The sequence below is a fragment of the Protopterus annectens genome, chromosome 3.part0 (assembly GCF_019279795.1).
Source record: "Protopterus annectens isolate FY-2018-M chromosome 3.part0, PAN1.0, whole genome shotgun sequence".
Taxonomy (NCBI): Eukaryota; Metazoa; Chordata; order Ceratodontiformes; family Protopteridae; genus Protopterus; species Protopterus annectens.
The window spans coordinates 1494019221-1494038955 of NC_056731.1; positions in this window are offsets into that span (position 1 = coordinate 1494019221).

Sequence of the window (19735 nt, forward strand, 5' to 3'; positions counted from 1 at the left end):
AAATGTGTAGTGACCCTTGTTACAGGGCTGGCCCGAATGGCTATGTGCACACCTACATAGAGTGAATATTGAGAGTAGAGACACACTTGTTGAACTACCAGGTTTGTGTAGCCGAACCTCTCATTGTCAACCTAACAGCCACGTGCACATACTGTATGTAAGGTAGTGCACAGTACTGGTAATGAAACAGGTTGCATATCATCTTTAACTCCAGTGTAACATCTGCAGTAGGAGTGTAAGACGTGGGAGACTGCTGCCCATGTGTAATAGCCGCTTCATAGGTGATGGCTTACACTGTCTGATTATATCCTGATCATGTTGATAGTGGCATCAGAGTCTATTGATACATGACTCTGTTTGGAGAGAGGGTGTCTGTGCCCAACATAGCTCATGGTCCTGGTGGATATGTGAGTATATACCCAGAAAAGGAAACAGACCTGTAGACACTTGCATCATCTGTAATCAAGTATCAGGATGTGATGTGCTCCTCAGAGGAGTATTGCTGCTAAAGGTAGCTACAATGTTTCCTTAATAGCCAGTGTTGTCACGTCCATGACACAAATATTTACATGTGAGCATCACTGTCTAAAACATCTTCATAAGCAATAAGTACACTAAATACAGTACTTGGTACTTGTAGTACTGAATGGTCATACAGGCATGTCCACCAGTCAGCTACTGGTGTTTACTAATGTCAGCTTTGTGTATGTGGCCATCCTGGGGGAATGTAATCTCTATGCCATGTACACTGCCAAACCCACCTAATACCACACCCCACACATTGTCTGGGATGCAGCTACAGGGGTAAGCTGGAAGGCAGTCCAGTCTACAGCCATGACTGGACTGGACCGTCATGAGGTGTAGGTTAACACATGCATCTCATCATCACAACCAACACATACCCTTACCAGAACACAGTAAGGACACCCACACACACTACCAGAAATCACACACTTTCACAGATGCTTCTAAGTATCTGGCCAAACAAGTGTCCTCCCAAGCTGGAATAGATAGACAATGAAATACACAAACTGTATGACATAGTTTGCATAATTGTGCCACACCTCAGAACACATGGCCGGAAACATGCCCAACAGTGCTTATTTATGAATGCAAACTCTAGCACTATGTTACACACCAACCTATACGAGGGCATACATATTGTCAGCTGCCTGTCTGCCATGATTAGCCACATACTCATACGCTCAGACCACCTTTTGAACTATACACATGGCTCTGGCATATTCCATGTTGTTGTGCAGGATCTGTGATGCAGTAGCCTGGACTGCATGGAAACACATGTAAGAACTGTCAGGTCTTGTAGCCCATGCAGGTATGTCCCAAGGCCTGGGTAGCATTCTGCCATTGGCCAGAATGATACTGCAGTACAGGGACAAAAGGATTGTATTCCACAATTGTCTACTGTAGTGGTGCAAGTCAAAGGGTATCCAGTATCTGTCTCCCTGGGATAACATGATTGACAGACCATGATGCTTTGCCAGACACGGTCTGCACCTGTCACCCCTGGGAATCTGGATACTGGCTAGGGCGCATGCTTCCCCTATAGTGCCTTCATCATGCACAGTTCAAGTGAAGGTCCACTGCTGTTACAGGGACAGCTAAGCGATAAACTGCGGGTCTCGCTACTCAATGATACATGTCAGAAACACTATATGGACTCACATATGTGAATCCCTGACATGGAGAACATATCTGTGCAGTGGCTGAGACATGTTTCAATGCTCCGGAGAGCACACCTGCATGACCATGTTATAACACATACCTCACCTCTTGCCCATTATCCTTTATTGGAACACACGGGCCGCAGGTGTGTCCATATTCCTGAAGGATATGTACACCCCCACGCTAGTTGCACTTGCATAACTTCAGATGCATTATGCTGAGCAACTACCTTTGTGCCAAAGTGGAATTCAAATTGCACCTTGCGACAGATCACCCACCATGCCACAGATTTCCCAACTGTCACAATGTGCTGTAATGGGGAAGATTAGGTTTGAGACAGAAAACCATAATAATGGCTACTCTCAACTATTCCATTATGAACTGGGAACACTCCTCATGTGCCAACACCTGCGCTCAATGCATGTTGTATTCCATCAACCCCAATGACCTGGATCACAATAGTCACACAAACAGGGCTAACAGTATGCTACATATAGTCTCCAAAGCCACTGTTATGCTTCCTAAGAGCAAAGTGGTGACTGTCATAGCACCCATGCAGATGGACAATGCATATGCAAATGCTGAATCCTATACAAATGAACCTTAAGCAGTCACATACGTGCAGTGATTGTCTCATTGAAACAGAACCAAGATTCAGCCAAACACAAACAAAAATGCAAACTGGTGGTACCATGCTTTAAACTGTACCACAGAATGTAGTAACTGCTGTAAACCAAAAGGAGCAAAACTAAGAAAATAAAAAGCGAACTGGATGACCAGGAAAAGTAAAAATTTTATTGAGCGCTTTCGTCAATTTTTAACTATGACTTCTTCAGAATAAAATCAAGTTACACACTGAGTCTTATATAACCAGTGCAATAAATCAATTAAAAAAACTGTAAAAAGTACATCCACTTTTAAAGGTACAGGCTTCCTTAATGCATTTTACTAGCAAGTCATGTAAATTTTGACCATAGGTGTTATACCTCTTTATAACTATATTTTCATAACCAAGAAGAAATAAAATCAATAACATTCTTGTCATGGTTATAAAAGACACAGAAAATTTAAATGCAGAAGTCTGCTTTTAATTTAAAAAAACTGCTAAGTGAAACCATATCATTAAGCCCTGAGCTAGTGGTGGCATTGACCCTCAATTGCCATAATAGTTCTTTATACTCCAATAAATGGTCAATAGGGCCACACCTTTCATCTATGATGATCTGTTCAAGAGCTATAAACTTGAAATAGTGACCTGGGTGAAGGTTGATATGTTTGGCTAATGCATTTGTAATGTTACATTTATCTATATCATAAATATGTTGATAAATGCGGGTTCTAAAAGCATTTTTGTTTTTTCCGATATAGAAGCACATACAAGTCTGACAAATGCTGGCATAAATGACTTTTTTGCTACCACAATTGTATTTGTGAAATAATCTTACCCATCCATAACCTTTGAGTAAAACCCTGTCTCCCTCTAATATGTGCTTACACTGCATGCACTGTCCATATTTAGTCATTTTTCCCAGTCTGCCGGTGGTACTACTAACTGGATTTCTTTCAAGGATATTCTTGATGCTGGTGTCCTTTCTGTAAACCACTACGGGGGCTTCACCAACCTTCTGACCTATGCTTTCATCACTGTTGTGGATAAACCAGTTTTTGAAAACAATGTCCCGAATCAGTGTGAACTGTGGAGTGTATGTGAGGATGAACCCATTGTGAAAATGACCAGTATGGTTGCTACTGTTCTCCAACGGTGCACACAATCTGGTAGTATCAATTCCTAATAAGGGATAGAAATGTCCCTCTGATCTCTTTTTAGTAACTTCTTCCAACAAAGGTGTAACAAATTCTTTTGGCTATCCTCTTCTTAAAAGCATACTCAATAAAACATTCCTTTCCTTCTGGAAATCTTCCATCCTGCTAACCATGCGGGCTAATCTCACCCCCTGGCCTTTGACTAAGGATCTTTTTTGATGCACAGGGTGCCCACTCTCAAAATGGAGAAGGGAGTTTGAGTATGTAGGTTTACGATAGATGGTGGAGAAGAATACGCTATTGATGTAGTCTTTGCTAATTCTGATGTCTAAATAACTAATGGAGTCAGAATTCATTTCCATGGAGAATTTGAGGAACATAGTGCTTGAATTAAGGAACAGTAAGAATTCATACAACTGGTCACGGTCTCCATCCCAGAAAATGAGGATGTCATCCAGGTAACGACCATAAAACTTACAATGGGACATCCCTGAAGATGAAAAAGCTTGACACAGTTCCCACGGAGTCAGAACAATGTTGGCAAAAACTGGTGCACACGCTGCCCCCATAGCTACCCCTGTGGTTTGTTTAAATAAATGACCTTCGAAAGTCAAACAAATGTTCTTAATGTAAGTATTTTGGTGTGTGAAAACTTGGTCTGTTGACATAAGAAGTCATAAAACATTTCAATGCCTCAATAAAATTTTTACTTTTTCTGGTCGTCCAGTTCACTTTGTATTTTCTTAAGGTAGTAACTGTTGCAAGAATGAACACACATGAGTGTAGGTGATCCTTGGTCAGCCTCAGTAAGATGCAGATACACCATATAAAACCACACAAAGCTACTGTGAAACTAATCAGCCACATATTATGAGGCCAAGCACAGAGCATGCTATAGCTGTGTCATTAATTGTAATGGCAACGACAAGACCTGCCATGCTGCACAGCACTATGGCATGGGAAGTACTGCACATACAGAAATAGCACCTGTTCATCCAGATAGGGTCTTGGAGAACCTAAACCCACTCCCACCCCCCCAACAGGTACACTTAGTAATATATCCATGTACACTACAGGGCCCCTGTAATAACAACTATGCAGGTACAAGCTGCACTCTCTAAAGCCATACATACAGCTTTCATGGGACCTGTCAACATCCCAGAGTGTATCCTACACAAATGTAAGAACAATCAGTTATCCACATACACATCATGTTCAATCATAGCTCCATGTCAGACTGTGTACACACTGAATGGTGCACAGCAACAGTTATCACACCCCACAAAGGGGGAGACACCATTGATAATGGGAAATAGTGCACTACTACCCTGCTGAGTCTGGTCTGTAAGGCCATGAACCATGATCAACTTATTTGATGTACTCAGTACAGATGTAGATGACAGTAAGGTTGATTCACACAGCATATCATGACCTTGCCAGGTCTTAGGACACCATCATGCATACTGTGTTCCAGCTAAACTCAGTAAACTAGGTGTATATTCCTATGTCACAGGAACCAACATTACAAAAGGTGCCTGACTAATACATGCACATCAAACCAGTGCCAGCCACAGTAATACAGGGTTCATTCCTGGTACTCCCCCTCTTTGTTATCTATACCACACAGACTAACACAGAAGGCATCAGCCTATTGATGTTTGCAAATGACTATGAACTAGGAACAATAGTAGACTCAATGTGTGCTGCATTCAGCATACAGAAGGGCCTTTGTGTGTCAGATGTGTGGTGTGTGATGTATGGCCACAATCTGGCAGCTAAATATTGCATTGTCATCCCCTATGTTAAAAACCCTGTACTCATGAACTAACACCTAGGCAGCGGTCAACATAATGGCAACTGTGTGTGTATGGGATGCTATTGGACAGTAGTCTTTCCTTTGATAGTTACTTCACCACACCAGTCAGGTAGTCATATGTGGCACCCCTAATCATGACAGGGTGCCATCCATGAATATAGAGATAATTGTTCAGCCATACTCAACACTCATGTGACCCATAATAAATCTCATATTTCCTTTAAGGGTTATTGCCCATGTATAGATGGCCTACACTGTCCTTCCCAATCTCTAGCTCCACTATGTAGCATGCAGCCTACCCTGAATAAAGCCATGTCTAACCCAGAGATGTTGGACATGCTACACTTAACACATCCTGATTCCAAATAAACACATACTTCATGGACATCCACCTTTCTAGTACAAGGATCACAACATGCCTGGCAGATTTCTGTCACATACACTTTACATACTCTTGCCATACTCTGCATCCCTGTCCAGTGAAGCTGCACATCACCCTCTCTGTGACATGGTGTGATGACCGCATGCCAAATATATCAGTAACCCTGTGGATCAGTTCTGTGGCACTGCTTGAACTGGCCACTGAAACTTACATGTCTATTGGCTACAGCTAGGTAACCTTTCTACCTAGGCTCATAAATGGCCCAGGGCATATAGCCTACTAGTTCACTATGGCCATACATGCTATAGTTGATATCCAACCCTGCAAATACCATCAGGCTAGCTATTGTCCCATGTGCTTCACATGGTCAACACAGGCAATACATGGCAGGATGCTACACAGCTGTACAGTGCCATGTAGATGAATATGGCAAAACACATACATGTAAAACATTCTGTGAACAAGTCTGCAGGGTCACAGGTCACGTCTCTAAAGGCTGTGTATGACTATATATGTGACATATACACAGCATTAAGGTCTATTGCATTAATGTGAACACATCCAAGCATGTGTTGATAGGTAAAGACACCAGTACAGGCAAACAGACATGCCCACATCAAGACAACATCCACATGGAGTATGAACAATGTCATCACATGACATACAGATATATGGTGATAAAATCACATCACCAGTAAGTGTCAAATGTATGTGACTTAAACATGTCAGTGGTGTTAGTGTCATGTAGATTTGCAAAAACGTATTTGAAATCTTAATTAATGTGATACACATGTATGTTCAGCTGTACTTCTCTGTGAGTTACTGTGACCTGTCTCCATCATTATGTCTTCCAGGTATGCCGCGTGGCAGGCTGCCAGCATACACTCACTTGGAGGATGAGGTCCTCATCCCATACCTTCTTGACAACCATTTAACACTCTTTAGCCTTGTGCCACAGGATGCACAGCAGTGGGATGCCCTGTGGGAGGAACTCCGCAGGAGGGTAAATGATGTTGGCAGTCACAATCGCACCTATCAGCAGGTGTGCCAACACTGCACCAACCTCATAAGATGGGCGAAACAGCATGCTAATGCAATCACCAGGGAACAAGGTGCAGCAAGTTGGGGGGCCACTCACCCAGCCCCACTCACACATAGTGAGGAACTACTGGCCAACCTGGGGACACCTGCAGACCTCCATCCACAAGCTTTAGGTGGTATTTTGGAGGTGGGTGTCTCTCAACCACCGAGCTTGGAGTTGCCTGGTAAGTCAGTACTGCACATATAACACAACTATATTCCACATAGTTACATGCATTACTGTATAATATGTAATGTAACATCATATGCAAGGCATGCATGCACACATGCCACATACTATAGTCTGCTACTCTATGTATGCACAGATGTGCATACTCCATAGTATAGTGTATTGTACTGGCTTATGTGCTAACATGGACATTGCACCCTGTAGCTATCACACAGGTGTGGATAATGATCTTACTGCTGTGACACTCCTGTTTAGGTACCTCTGGCTATTTGCAGCCATAGCAGCCTGTGTCAGGTGAGATTGTTATTATTTACCAGGCTTGATAATGCACAGATCATATTAATTGCATGCTATCTGCCATAACACACATATACATAATGTATGGTGGTCCTGTTAATAGACACTGGTCAGACCTGCAATGCATCACAGTGGTTCCCCATGTGAAACAATTGAAGACTATATGAAACACCTACACTAAACCTTCCAAACTATCATTGCCAGATGTGTGAACAACTGTGAATACAATGGTGGAGGTGTGGTTCACTGTAGGGACAGGTACTACAGATCAGCATTACACATGTTGGGAATACAAGCAGTACTGTACAGAGAGCATATGTGTGCACACACTCTAAATGTGTTGGAGCTGGAGTATGACCGGCTCACAGGATACACCCTTGTGGATTATATCCTTGCTATGAATGTCACACAATGCCATGTGCTATCTGACATGTCCATGACATGTAGTGGGCTGACTGCAACACTGCTCAACTGTCCTGCAAAACATGATATCTCACATCCCATACATACCACCCTTTGTCTGCATAACCATGTCCTCAGTGGAGCATATTGCATCTATGGGTGTATGTCATATGGGATAACACTGACATGTAAAATAGATGGCCATCACAACCATTGGACAGAACATGTGTAGACATGGCCATGGAGGATGGCCAGAGACATGAAGCAACACACACAGTAGAAGTGATGTACATGTGTGTACACCCTGTTGTACATTGGCTCGACACAATACAACTATGGCCTTTGTGTAATGGTGATATTGCAGATGTAAAACACTAAATATCATACAGGCCTGTGCATAGCTTGTGTAGGCATAACATGAAACCACAACATAACATGTCTTGAACATCTTGAGTGTGTCAAGACATGAAAGCATTCACCTATACAGTATCCAAATACATACATGTGTTGCACAATATACACATACAACCACATCAGGCCACAGATACAGTACATTCACCTTGCTGGTGTCAGACATCACTGTCATGCCTGCTCCTCATGTGTGTGAGGTACACAGATGGCATGTTGGACATAGAGTACTGCTAAGTTAGCTATGTGTGGGCATAATTGCCAGGCATCAGTAATATGGTTGCAGATGTGCAGGGGTGTCATCTGTATACCCTTCTGTGACCTGTGTCACACATTCCACATTAGGGTTTAGTGTGTATACACCTCAGTGACTTGGGTCACATTCCACATTAGATATGTATTGTATGTGAACACGGTCATGGCTATGAACTGTCAGTAACTCACACTGTATAGCAGTAGTGAAGCCACATGATGCCTTGCAATGGCTCTACACATCAGCTCAATGTGCAGTATGTCGCTGCATATTTGTAAGGCGGACAGACAACATTGCATCAGCTGAAGGCCCATGTTAGTATAACACGTCCTTGCATTGGGACACCATTACCATACTGTAGATTAGAAAGGACACCATTGTGTTACACATGTATGCATGTCATTCAACATGTCAGCAGAAAACATGTCATAGTACATGTGATTGGCAAGGTCATACGCCACACATCAGGCATGTGTATTGTAAACCTGTGCTGGTCTGTGACATCATTGCAAAGTAGGGACAGCCATGTCAAACATGTGTGTAAAGCTACATGCACAATGTCTGTAGACTCAGCTCAGGGGTAGGTGGAATAATGTTGAACAGACATGCACTGCTTTGGGGGAGATATGCAAGCTAAGGCTCAGGCAAACATAGTATTCAGTCGTCATTCCCTTCTGATCATGCCCTCACATGTAGGGGCAATGGCCAACACAAAGCATCAGTGGCAGATGTACAAAGGTCAGCAATGGTCTGTTAACATGTGGTGCATGTTGGACACAACATGGCAGTGCGGTGCAATGGTGCATAGTGCATGCATTGTGTTGCAGGTATGGGGCATAAGCTACTAACACAAATGGTGCAATACAGGTATGTATGCTAGCCACCACTATAATTGTGTAAGATGCATGCCATCTGCTATAACACATGCATGCTGTTGTGTGCAACTCAGGGATGTATAACTACCACTATAATTTTCTAAGCTGAATGCCATCTGCCATATCACCTGCATGTTGCATGCCATTAGGTGCCATAGCATGTGTCTGTGTGTCTGTGTTGTATAACTTGTAATGTACAGTTCTTGTCTGCCCCTCACAGGTGTTGATGTAGGTGCATTGCCCTCCTGCGGTCCACCTGATGTTAGTGTCCCCATAGACTCTAGCAGTGATGATGAAAGTATGACTGAGGCACAGGCAGGGTTGTCAGGGGCTGAATCTGTGCCATTGGTTGCCATTCCACCTGTATCCCCCTCATCCTTGCACGCAGTTCCCCTGCCTACACATACCGCATCACCACTGGCCATAGAGGAAGGACAGTTGGTGGGTGGTAGCATGGAACAGGGAAGTGTGTAAACTATGGAAGGTGTGCCTGCACACCATGATTTCAGTCAACTGACTGGTGATGTCCCACACAGGCATGTGTCCAGTGCTGCTTGTAGGAGGACCACTGGCCAACATGCCCCTACGAGACAAAACACATCAGGTGGAGTCACCAGACACATGTTTTGGGTTGTAAGGAGGCACAGGCACGTGCGGAATGGCACAACAGAGAAGGTCTGAGGCTTCAGAGGTCTGCTGTCCGTTCATTAACTGACAACATCCAGGCAACTGCAAATGCTCACCATCATCTTGCAGATGTTTTGGATAGACGATTGGGTGACATGGTGGGAGTCCTTGACAGTGGCATGTCGATCCTTGAGAGTGGAATGTCTGTGCTGGAACATCTGGTGGGAGTGAGGTGTCAGGCACGTGGATGTAGGTCAGCTACATCACCTGTTGAAGGTCTATGTGAACATGCTACTGCATATACCCACTCCCATAGTGACGGTAGCAGCAGCAGTACAGCTGGTGCTTTGCAGTCCACACCAGGACACAGCAGGCCACGTGCACATGGTCCTGGATGGCCCCAACAGGAACACGGTTCCAGTGGACATGTGTCATCAGACAGTACCGAATCTGGACCTCTGCCTGGTAGTTCCCATGCAATCCCTGGCAGGCGCAGGTCACGTGGCTGTGACCAGACACTGTGAACTGTGAAACCTGCCTTGTACAGTCTGCAGCTGTCAATAATACCCCTGTGTAGGCCAGCCACATGCCAGACCTGTGTGCATGCACACACACACACACACACACACACACACACACACACACACACACACACACACACACACACACCAGAAACAAATGTAGGGCACCTCAACACACACACACGTATAACATCCACACATGTCCAATGATATCACAGGCCCTAACACACACACACATGATGTTATCCAATGGCACAACCTAGGTCTCTGGCAAACATTATCACCCTGTGCATATGATGATGCCTGTGCTGCATCCCTGTCATCCACACCATCGGTGCAGGGACATGCTCATATGGTCTGATGCACAGCGTGAACATACTAGGTAGACACCTGTAGATTAATATTGTTCAGTAGTGTTGACAGGCAGCAGACATACCATGTATTACAGTTTTATAATGCATTTTGTACGTTTGACAGTATGTATCATGTGTAACAACATTAACAGCATGTTGATCTTGATGTTCTGCCTTCCTCTTTCAGGTGTAATTGCATGTGCCGGGGGATGTCAGTGTTTGCGGTTAGTGTCCCATATGTACATTTTGACTACTCACAGGTCTGTATGACAATACCTGCATGCACTTTGTAGCTTCCACATCACAGTTATAATCTCCCATGTTTCAATTATGTTTACTGTTCTAATGATCCAAGAGCATGATAGATGTGTAGTAAGCTAGTGTGTTCAGAGCCATCACATCCATAGTGGGTGACATCACAGGTATAATTGCCTGGAGTGGGGAGAAGGTAAAAGAGTGGTATAGCGGATAACAAGCATAAAGGCCAGTGGAAATAGTGGCTTCTCAGTGGGAAGCAGTAATACCCACTGCCATGACAGGATGCAAACACAGACACACCCACACACTCAGGGAGTCACAGACACAGTAACACACACACACACACAGTTGCCAGTGTTGAGATGAGAACCCCTGCCTATGTGAAAATCATCATTATAGTACTACACAATTAAAAGATGCACTAGAGATTACAGATGTACAGGTAGTCGGAATGGCCTAAGATCGAGGACATCAACAGGGATACTACAGTGAAGTGAGTGTATGTGAGCAGGGGGGTTCATCAGTAGGCTATGTAACAACAAGCCACACCCCAGGGTGTACATGTTAACAGGCGGTTAGAATGCCCATCTAAGATTGATGATATCAACAGGGATACTAGATTGCATTGAGTGGATGGGGGGAGGGAGCATTAACATTTCGCTGTGGTAAAATCGGACAGCCATACACATGGACAGCCATACACACACACACACACACACACACACACACACACACACACACACACACACACACACACACACACACACTGTGGCATTCACAAAGATATACACCTATGTCACACACATACAGACACTTGACATGTGTGAGGTTCAATCACCTGCCTATGCCTTTCTTTTTACACTTCACTGTGTACTGATGTCAACAACAGTGTTCAGGAGAGTGAAAAACATGTGGGATGTATTCCCAACCATGCGTGACATATATGGACACACACACACCCACATGTGCCAGTACTGTAAATCAAACACCTGCCTATCTCATGATAGGTATTACAGAGGTTAAGCACTATCGCATTCGCTACAAAGCATACTGACTCTTTCCTTTGCCAACTGTGCTGATATATGCACAATATATGCACAGGGGAGGTATTACTGTTACAGGTGTCAATAGGTTTGCCTTCAGTGTCACCCTTACTGCATTCTACATTGTCTGTCTTCCATTTCAGTTAACAAAACCAGACATTAGCAGTTACACAGGCTATTGTAGGAATGGTTGTAACACACCTGTGAGCTGTCCTCAGTAATCATTCATCTGCAAAGTAGCCCCACCACTTAGTAGTCATGTCCAAACATCTGTCCATACCTCATGTACAGCTTTCTGTACTTTGAGCATATCACCATATACAGTTGGCAATGTAGATGCTGTATTGCAACAGCATGATGTACTAAGACAACAGTCACCTTCAAATATCAGACACTGCACACTCATGGAATCTAAACAAACATCAATACATGTACACATATGCGGTCGACATCAGTAAGCGGACTAGCAGGTCAAGAGGATACATTCCACACCTTCCCCATGCCATGTGTGAAACATAGCCGAGCTTTACACCATAATGGATGTTTTATTCATGTACTGGTAGGACATAAATACCTTTACTGAGTAGCCAAGTGTACATATATGACAACAGCACATATCAGCAAGACATTCACAGCATTATTCCATGTCATGCTCCTACAAACTGTTACTTGACAGTTCCATGGTGAAGCCAGGGCACTGTAATGGTCAACAGTGAGCACATCATATTTTCCACACACACCTCATGTTTACTGGAAGAGTGCCAACAATGTAGAGCTAGGCAGTACACTCATTCAAGCATGTGCTAGGCCTTTGGCTTGTAAACATCTCACCCCAGCACGTACTGGCTATTGTGGTACTAAGGCTAATGTACAGACAGCACACAGCATGCATGGCTTGCAGTTGTTGACATGGGGTATATGTAGGAGCTGTGGGCACACATGGCTGTACATGTCATGGGCATATCACCCGTGACTACTCAGAAACATACAGAGCAGAGCTGGATTTCCCTGAGTCTGTCAATACAGGCCTTGTGTAGGTCCTATGATCCTGTTATTTGGGTATGTTTGTAGACATTGCATTAGGTGGACACGTCTAATGACATACATGCCACATGGGTTGTTGTATGATATGATAGGTACCATGGGTGACCAGTAGAGAGGGAATATTACCTCTGTTAACACAGATATCAAACCTTATGTACTGTTAGCATGCTATCTGCCATGTGCATATGTGTAATAAATGTAGCCACCTATATGTAGAAAGGATAATGAAAGCTATGGTAATGTCATTTATGTTGTATGAATGTCGGATGTACATATCCAGGGCAGGTACAGTTAGGTCATATACAACCATGAGGGTGTTGTTTATTGGTGTACAGCAACAGTCGACTGTGTTAATGCTGACAACATCCGAGGGACCCTGGTATGTGTACAACTGACCTGGTTATATACAGTGGTATTATTGCATTGCATAACACATTATGCAGCTGTGTCTGTACATGGGTACTTTGCACAGTTGATGTAGGCCTAGGTACAGTCCACCAATTGAAGGTTATCTGGTGGTCTACCATACTATGTCATACCACATATGGATGTGTGTTGGTAGTCTGGGGACAAGGTGGTGGATGTATATGAGCATACAACCTAGAATGCAGCGTTTACCACTGTCACCTGTACCTGTCTCATCTGTGATGAGTTATGTTGGAGTAGTGGTCTTTACATGTGAGTAGCCTTTATGAATATGTGGACACCACCACCTGGAATTGTCCGTACCAGTGTTATGGCCCACATGTTTGCATCTGAGTTATATGGTGGTAGTGCAATTGTGCACTACAGAGCCTTCAGCCAGGTGTTCCTCACTGTACAGATGTCAATATTCCCCATTGTAGGTTCTACATTGAGCAAATGGATTACAAAAGCCACACATCTAGCACTGGTTAGCATAAGCATCCAATGTAATTGTCTTGTAGGTGTCAGGGTGTTACTTCTGTGTGTAGGACTTTTGCCTTGGAATGCGACTATATGGGTAAATGCGACCTAGGTATTATCCACACTCACTTGAAACATGGATGCATGTGCTTTCTGTCGAAGGCTTGTCATTCAGTCATGACAGCCCAGAATGACAGACACTGGACAACCTCATAATAACAGCAGGACATTGGCTCATTGTTTTGGTCTAGCAGTTGCCACTTGTACCATGATATCACTGCAAGTGGCAGTAATGTACTTGGTAGCAAATTCCACATCTAAGGTGATGGACAGCAGCAGACATTGTGTATATGACCAATGTGAGATATACTTTGTGCAGCAGTCCTGCTAATAATGACAACTACTAACACAGCCGGGAGAGGTCATCTTGACACCTGCACTTCAGTACCCTTACACAATGGGGCTCACACATTATGCTTGCACATGCCACTGCTCCAAGTATAATGCCACTGTCCACAACCTGCTATCAATGTATGCCTTTCAGGGCAGCAAGGTGTGTGACACATGCTGTAGGTAGCATCCGCCTGTGTGCCCCAGTTAACCTATTGTCTGTCACATCCACACATGCATGATTGTGTATACTTAACAAATATATGTCAGTACTTCATGTACATGTATGCATGTGCATCACACAGCACAGACACAGATATATAATTTACGGGCCACATACAGGTATCTGGTAGTAAACCAGTATGATGTGCATATATACTGACAGGTAAGATGTACATAGCTGTAAACCTGTGTGTTTACAATAGGAGTCCATTACAACGTGTTCTGTACATGTAAGTGTATGAGCATGCACACTGTGTCCTTCTCTGGTTAGAATCGGTGTGCATCCCAAACAGCCCTGTGCTACTAAGTGTATGAGCGCACCCACTGCCATGTTGTGTAATTTGAGTCAGTGCATCCAAACAAGCCCTTTGTTCCTAAGTGTATGAGCATGCCCAGTATAACCTTGTGTAGTTGTAGTCATAGTGCATCCCAAACGGCCCTGTGCTACTATGTGTATGAGCATGCCCACTGTCACCTTGTGTAACTGGAGTCAATGCATCCAAACAAGCTCTGTGATTCTATGTGTATGAGCATGACCACTGTAACCCTGTATAGCGATAGTAGTTGTCCATTCCACAGATGGACATACTCCAGTTCAGGGCTTGTTGTACTACAACTATACCTCTCAGGCCTACCTATGTCTTACCTGCAGATGATGTGTCTTGTTTGTGCATACAGGTTGTAATGGACTCCTACTTTAAACACACATGTTTACATCTATGTACATCTTGACTGTCAGTATCCCTGTTGTTGTCCTCAATCTTAGAAGGGCATTCTGACTACCTTAGAATGTGTAATCTCTGTGGCACGTCTCTTAACTGCGTAGTACTGTAATAGTGATCTGTAGATAAGCAGGAGTTCTGATCCCACAACTGGCAACTGTGTGTGTCAGCAAATGGCTGAGTGTGGTTGTGTTTGTGTGTATCTGTGTTTGCATCCTGTCATGAGAGTGGGTTTTGATGCATTCCAAAGAGATACTACCTTTTGCACTAGCCTTTATCCTTGTCAACTGGTAAACCTCTCTTTTCCCCCCTACCGCCTCCCCACTGCAAGTAATCAGTCCTGTGATGTCACCCAGCTCAGAAGTGGAATCAGAGTAAGTGCAATTGTATATGTTCTGTGGCACATACCCCAACTGCATACCACTGTACTAGTTACCTTCACATAGGGAAGATGTGTATGCAGAATACTGGCAAGAGTGTGTGTGTATGACTACCCTGTAGCCAGGCATACACACGTGTAATGTCTTTTAACATGCTGCAAACCATGGTAGCCATCTGTGGTAACTGGAGTCTACAAAGTATTACATAGTTAGGAATGGAAAAGAATACACAGTCAAGAACGACTACAGTTGGGTATGTTATTTTCCTGTGCCACTGTCAAGCAGTGACACAGAAGTGGTCGCCGGGGTGTAAATCCATACCCATCATTCCCCCACCCAAACTCCACAATCCCCGGGATAGATTACATTAGCCATCATTCCCCACCCCAAACTCCACATACACAACAACCATCCCTTCTCTGGTGAACTGTTTAAGATTTAAGTGTTATAAAACAAGAGATGCCTCTGTTTTGTGTACACGTCAGTTCCTTTGGAACCCTTCTGTGTCACAAAGGGTGTTCAGACGTGTGTGTGTGTATATATATATATATATATATATATATATATATATATATATATATATATATATATATATATATATATATATATATATATATATATATATATATATATATATATTTAGTTATGACAGTTGTACAGATGTAGACTTGTCTTTGTTGTTTCACAGACTACAATACATTCAAGGGTACTGTACATATGTACGCAAAGTGACGGTCCCATTTGTTTTCAGTACTGTGGAATACCTGTAGTAAGATGTGCATTATAAAACCCATGAAACATGTATACAACCCATATGGCTTAGTGGGAAGTCCAGTGACCTCAATGTGCATGGTCCAGGGTTCAAGACCTACAAAGCTTGTTGATACTGTCAATTAGGACTGAATCGGATACTTTTAAGCGGGTGTAAATGTGTTTTCGCGACAGTAAGCAGCAGGTACACACAGGTAACAGACATGTACAACTTGCAGTACACTTGAAATAGCCTTCTTTGTCAATCCTGCTGATGTCACCCACCTACAAATGGACCTCTGGGACTGCTGTAACTCAGTAATCACCATAGTGCGTGCTGTAACAATGTAATGCTCTGGTGTGATAATCTAGTTTGGTAGGTGTTTTAATCCCAGACAGGCCAAATGTGTGTGTGTCTGTCTGCCTGAGAAAGGAACAATGCTTTTTAGAGTATACACACTCTTTACAATTCAAATACACACCTTTGGCAATCCTGCTGATGTCACCCACCTAGAAATACACCTCTGGGACTGCTGTAATCCAATAATCTTTGTAGCGTGTGCTGTAACTGCATAATGCTGTAGTGTGATAAAATAGTTTGGTAGGTGTTCTAATCCCAGACAGGTCAACTGTGTGTGTGTGTGTGTCTGCCTGAGAAAGAAACAATGTTTTTTAGAGTATGTACACTCTTTACAATTCACATACTCACCTTTGGCAATCCTGCTGATGTCACCCACCTAGAAATACACCTCTGGGACTGCTTTAACCCAGTAATCTCTGTAAAGCGTGCTGCAACTGTCTAATGCTGTAGTGTGATAAACTAGTTAGGTGGGGGTTCTATTCCAAGACATGGCACGTGTGTGTGTGGGTTTGACAGTCAGAGCCTGTATGGAGGTGGCTATGAGTGTCTAACCACTGGACATGTTGGGGAGTGTTTTTTGTAGTTTTCCTATATGGTGTCCTTATTTTATTTCACAATGTCCACCTCATGAGGAGTACAGATGTCAATCAGCCAAGGGACTGGGTTGGCAAGCCATACCCCTACATCTGGCAAAAAGCCTGATGAACAAAGTATACAACCCTATTACCCGGAATACATTCTGAACCCATGTGTCATGCACAAACACACTTGCCTAGAATATCCCGCTATGTTGCTAGTACCCTGCACATTGATGACAGATAGTAGGCATGGTGTGATTGCAGTGGGCTGCAGAGGGCATGGCACCCAGTCCAGCAGTACAATAGGCACATAATTGTGGACAATGTGCCTTCACTATGTTCCCCATTGGATGCCTGCAACATATGTGGTGTTATCAAATGTGATCCACAAAGGACATACAATGCCTTACACACATGCCCTGTATGGACAGATGCCACTGACACCAGGGAATACCTGTATCATGCTATCAATGCTGGTGCAGGGTCAACCTGCTGTCTATTAGCAGGTCCTGCTACACCAGGCCAGTATTGGCATATCTGATGATAACAGTCTGTGTACACAACATGTGCCAGCCAAACCAGGTACACTTATACATGTTACTGTACATTATTGTGGGACGTATACATCCCAGGCAATGTCCATGTCAAGGACTATCAAACACAGACATGGCATGCATTGCAAAGTAATGGCAATACACAATGGTAACCAGGATGACAGGACAGTTCATACAATACCCATCTGTGTGGGACATTGCAAACACTACACCCCTGAACCACACTGCACACCATTGTCAAGTGGCGTGATGCCAAGGATTACCCCTCACCCAGCCTTGTACAGCCATCTTGCACAGCCAACCACTACACATCCATGAAGCAATGCACACATGCATGTCAGTACTGGCACCTTGTGTCTGTGTGTGGGGTATGATGCTCCCAACCACAGTCAGACCTAGTATGATTCCCATTGGCATACCAGCTGATGTCAGACACATTCACATGCCCTAGCCCATAGAACCTCAGGATATCCCCTGTGGTGCATGTAGTACCTGTGCATTACTGCAGTGTGGCAAACTAAGTAGTTAGGAAGTGTATTTGTGAGCCTGGCAAAGTGTGGCAATGTGTCTGAGTCCCTTAGAGAGTCTGGTTGTGTTGACAATGACATCTGTTCATGTGGACAGCCATGTGTGCTATACCTAATATATGTCTACTATATTTCTGTTGCAGATGTCGCTCTCCAGCACAAATATATGTTCTTACATCACAGCAACATGTCAGCTATGTGGCACATGCAGTAACTGCATGCACTTGTAATAGTAATGGCTAGTCAGACAGGGGTTTGAACCCCTGTACTGGTAGGTATGTGACAGATGATGCTTAGGTTTTAGTCTCCAAGCCCTTCTCTGATGTACTTTGCCTCTGTCTGTCCCTCCCACACACTCTTTGATGGATGTAGAGTTGTACACCTGCTCAGCAGCAGCTTGTGTTTCGTAAGTGATGGTCATGATCAGGTGATGGTGTCTCCACCTATGGCAGTCCTCCTCTAGCTGATTGCATGTGGAACAGGTGTGGTGACATTCCCATAGCCAATCACATGGAAACACAGTACAATATCTAGGAACATCATGTTGGTGTTTGCCCATGACAGTCACTGTGAGTGGAACCTGGATCTGGTGTTTGGTAAACAGCATCACAGATTATATCTGGATATTCCTCAAACAACATATACAGTGGAAAATAGCCTAAAGACAGGAGGGTGATGTGCCAGACATAACTACAGCATGTAAGTGTAGTTATGCTTCATTGAGACTACTGCTAGTTTAACAAGTTGTGTGTGGTAATGGCTAGTATGCATGTTTTAAAACTGACAAGACAGTGCTCTGTTTGTGAGGGAACCCCCATCTGCAGGGCCATCTGTGGACTGGTCAGTGTGTGGAACTATTTGTTTCTTGTGTTACTCACTGAACACACATCTGTGAACTGCAGAAGCATAGTGTGAGGATTGCAGTCAGTACATAGTGATAGTGATGAGAGTTACTGCCATTGCATCCCTGATTGGACATATGTCACATGAAACAGTGGCATGACAGTCACTGTCTGAGGTTCTCACAGTAATATGCCAATAATGGGCCACTGCTCATAGCTGCAGTCACAAGTCTTCTACACTTTGTACAGATGTCATGCAGTATATATGCATGTGTTGTGCTCTCTCTGCAAATGTATGCCATCTGTTGTGTTGGGTTGATGGTCATATCTATGCATGCTCTTATAAGTAATCCTGAATGCTGTTGACTATTACTAAGCCATATCTGTGTTAAAACTGCAACACCATAGGCTGTATGGAATTGGAGGTCCCGGTGGAACCTCCTGCCCCACTTCAACTGGCCATGGCACTGGCCATCAGCACATCTGGGGCCCAGCCTTGGACCTCCACCTCTGTTGGCTCTGCACCAC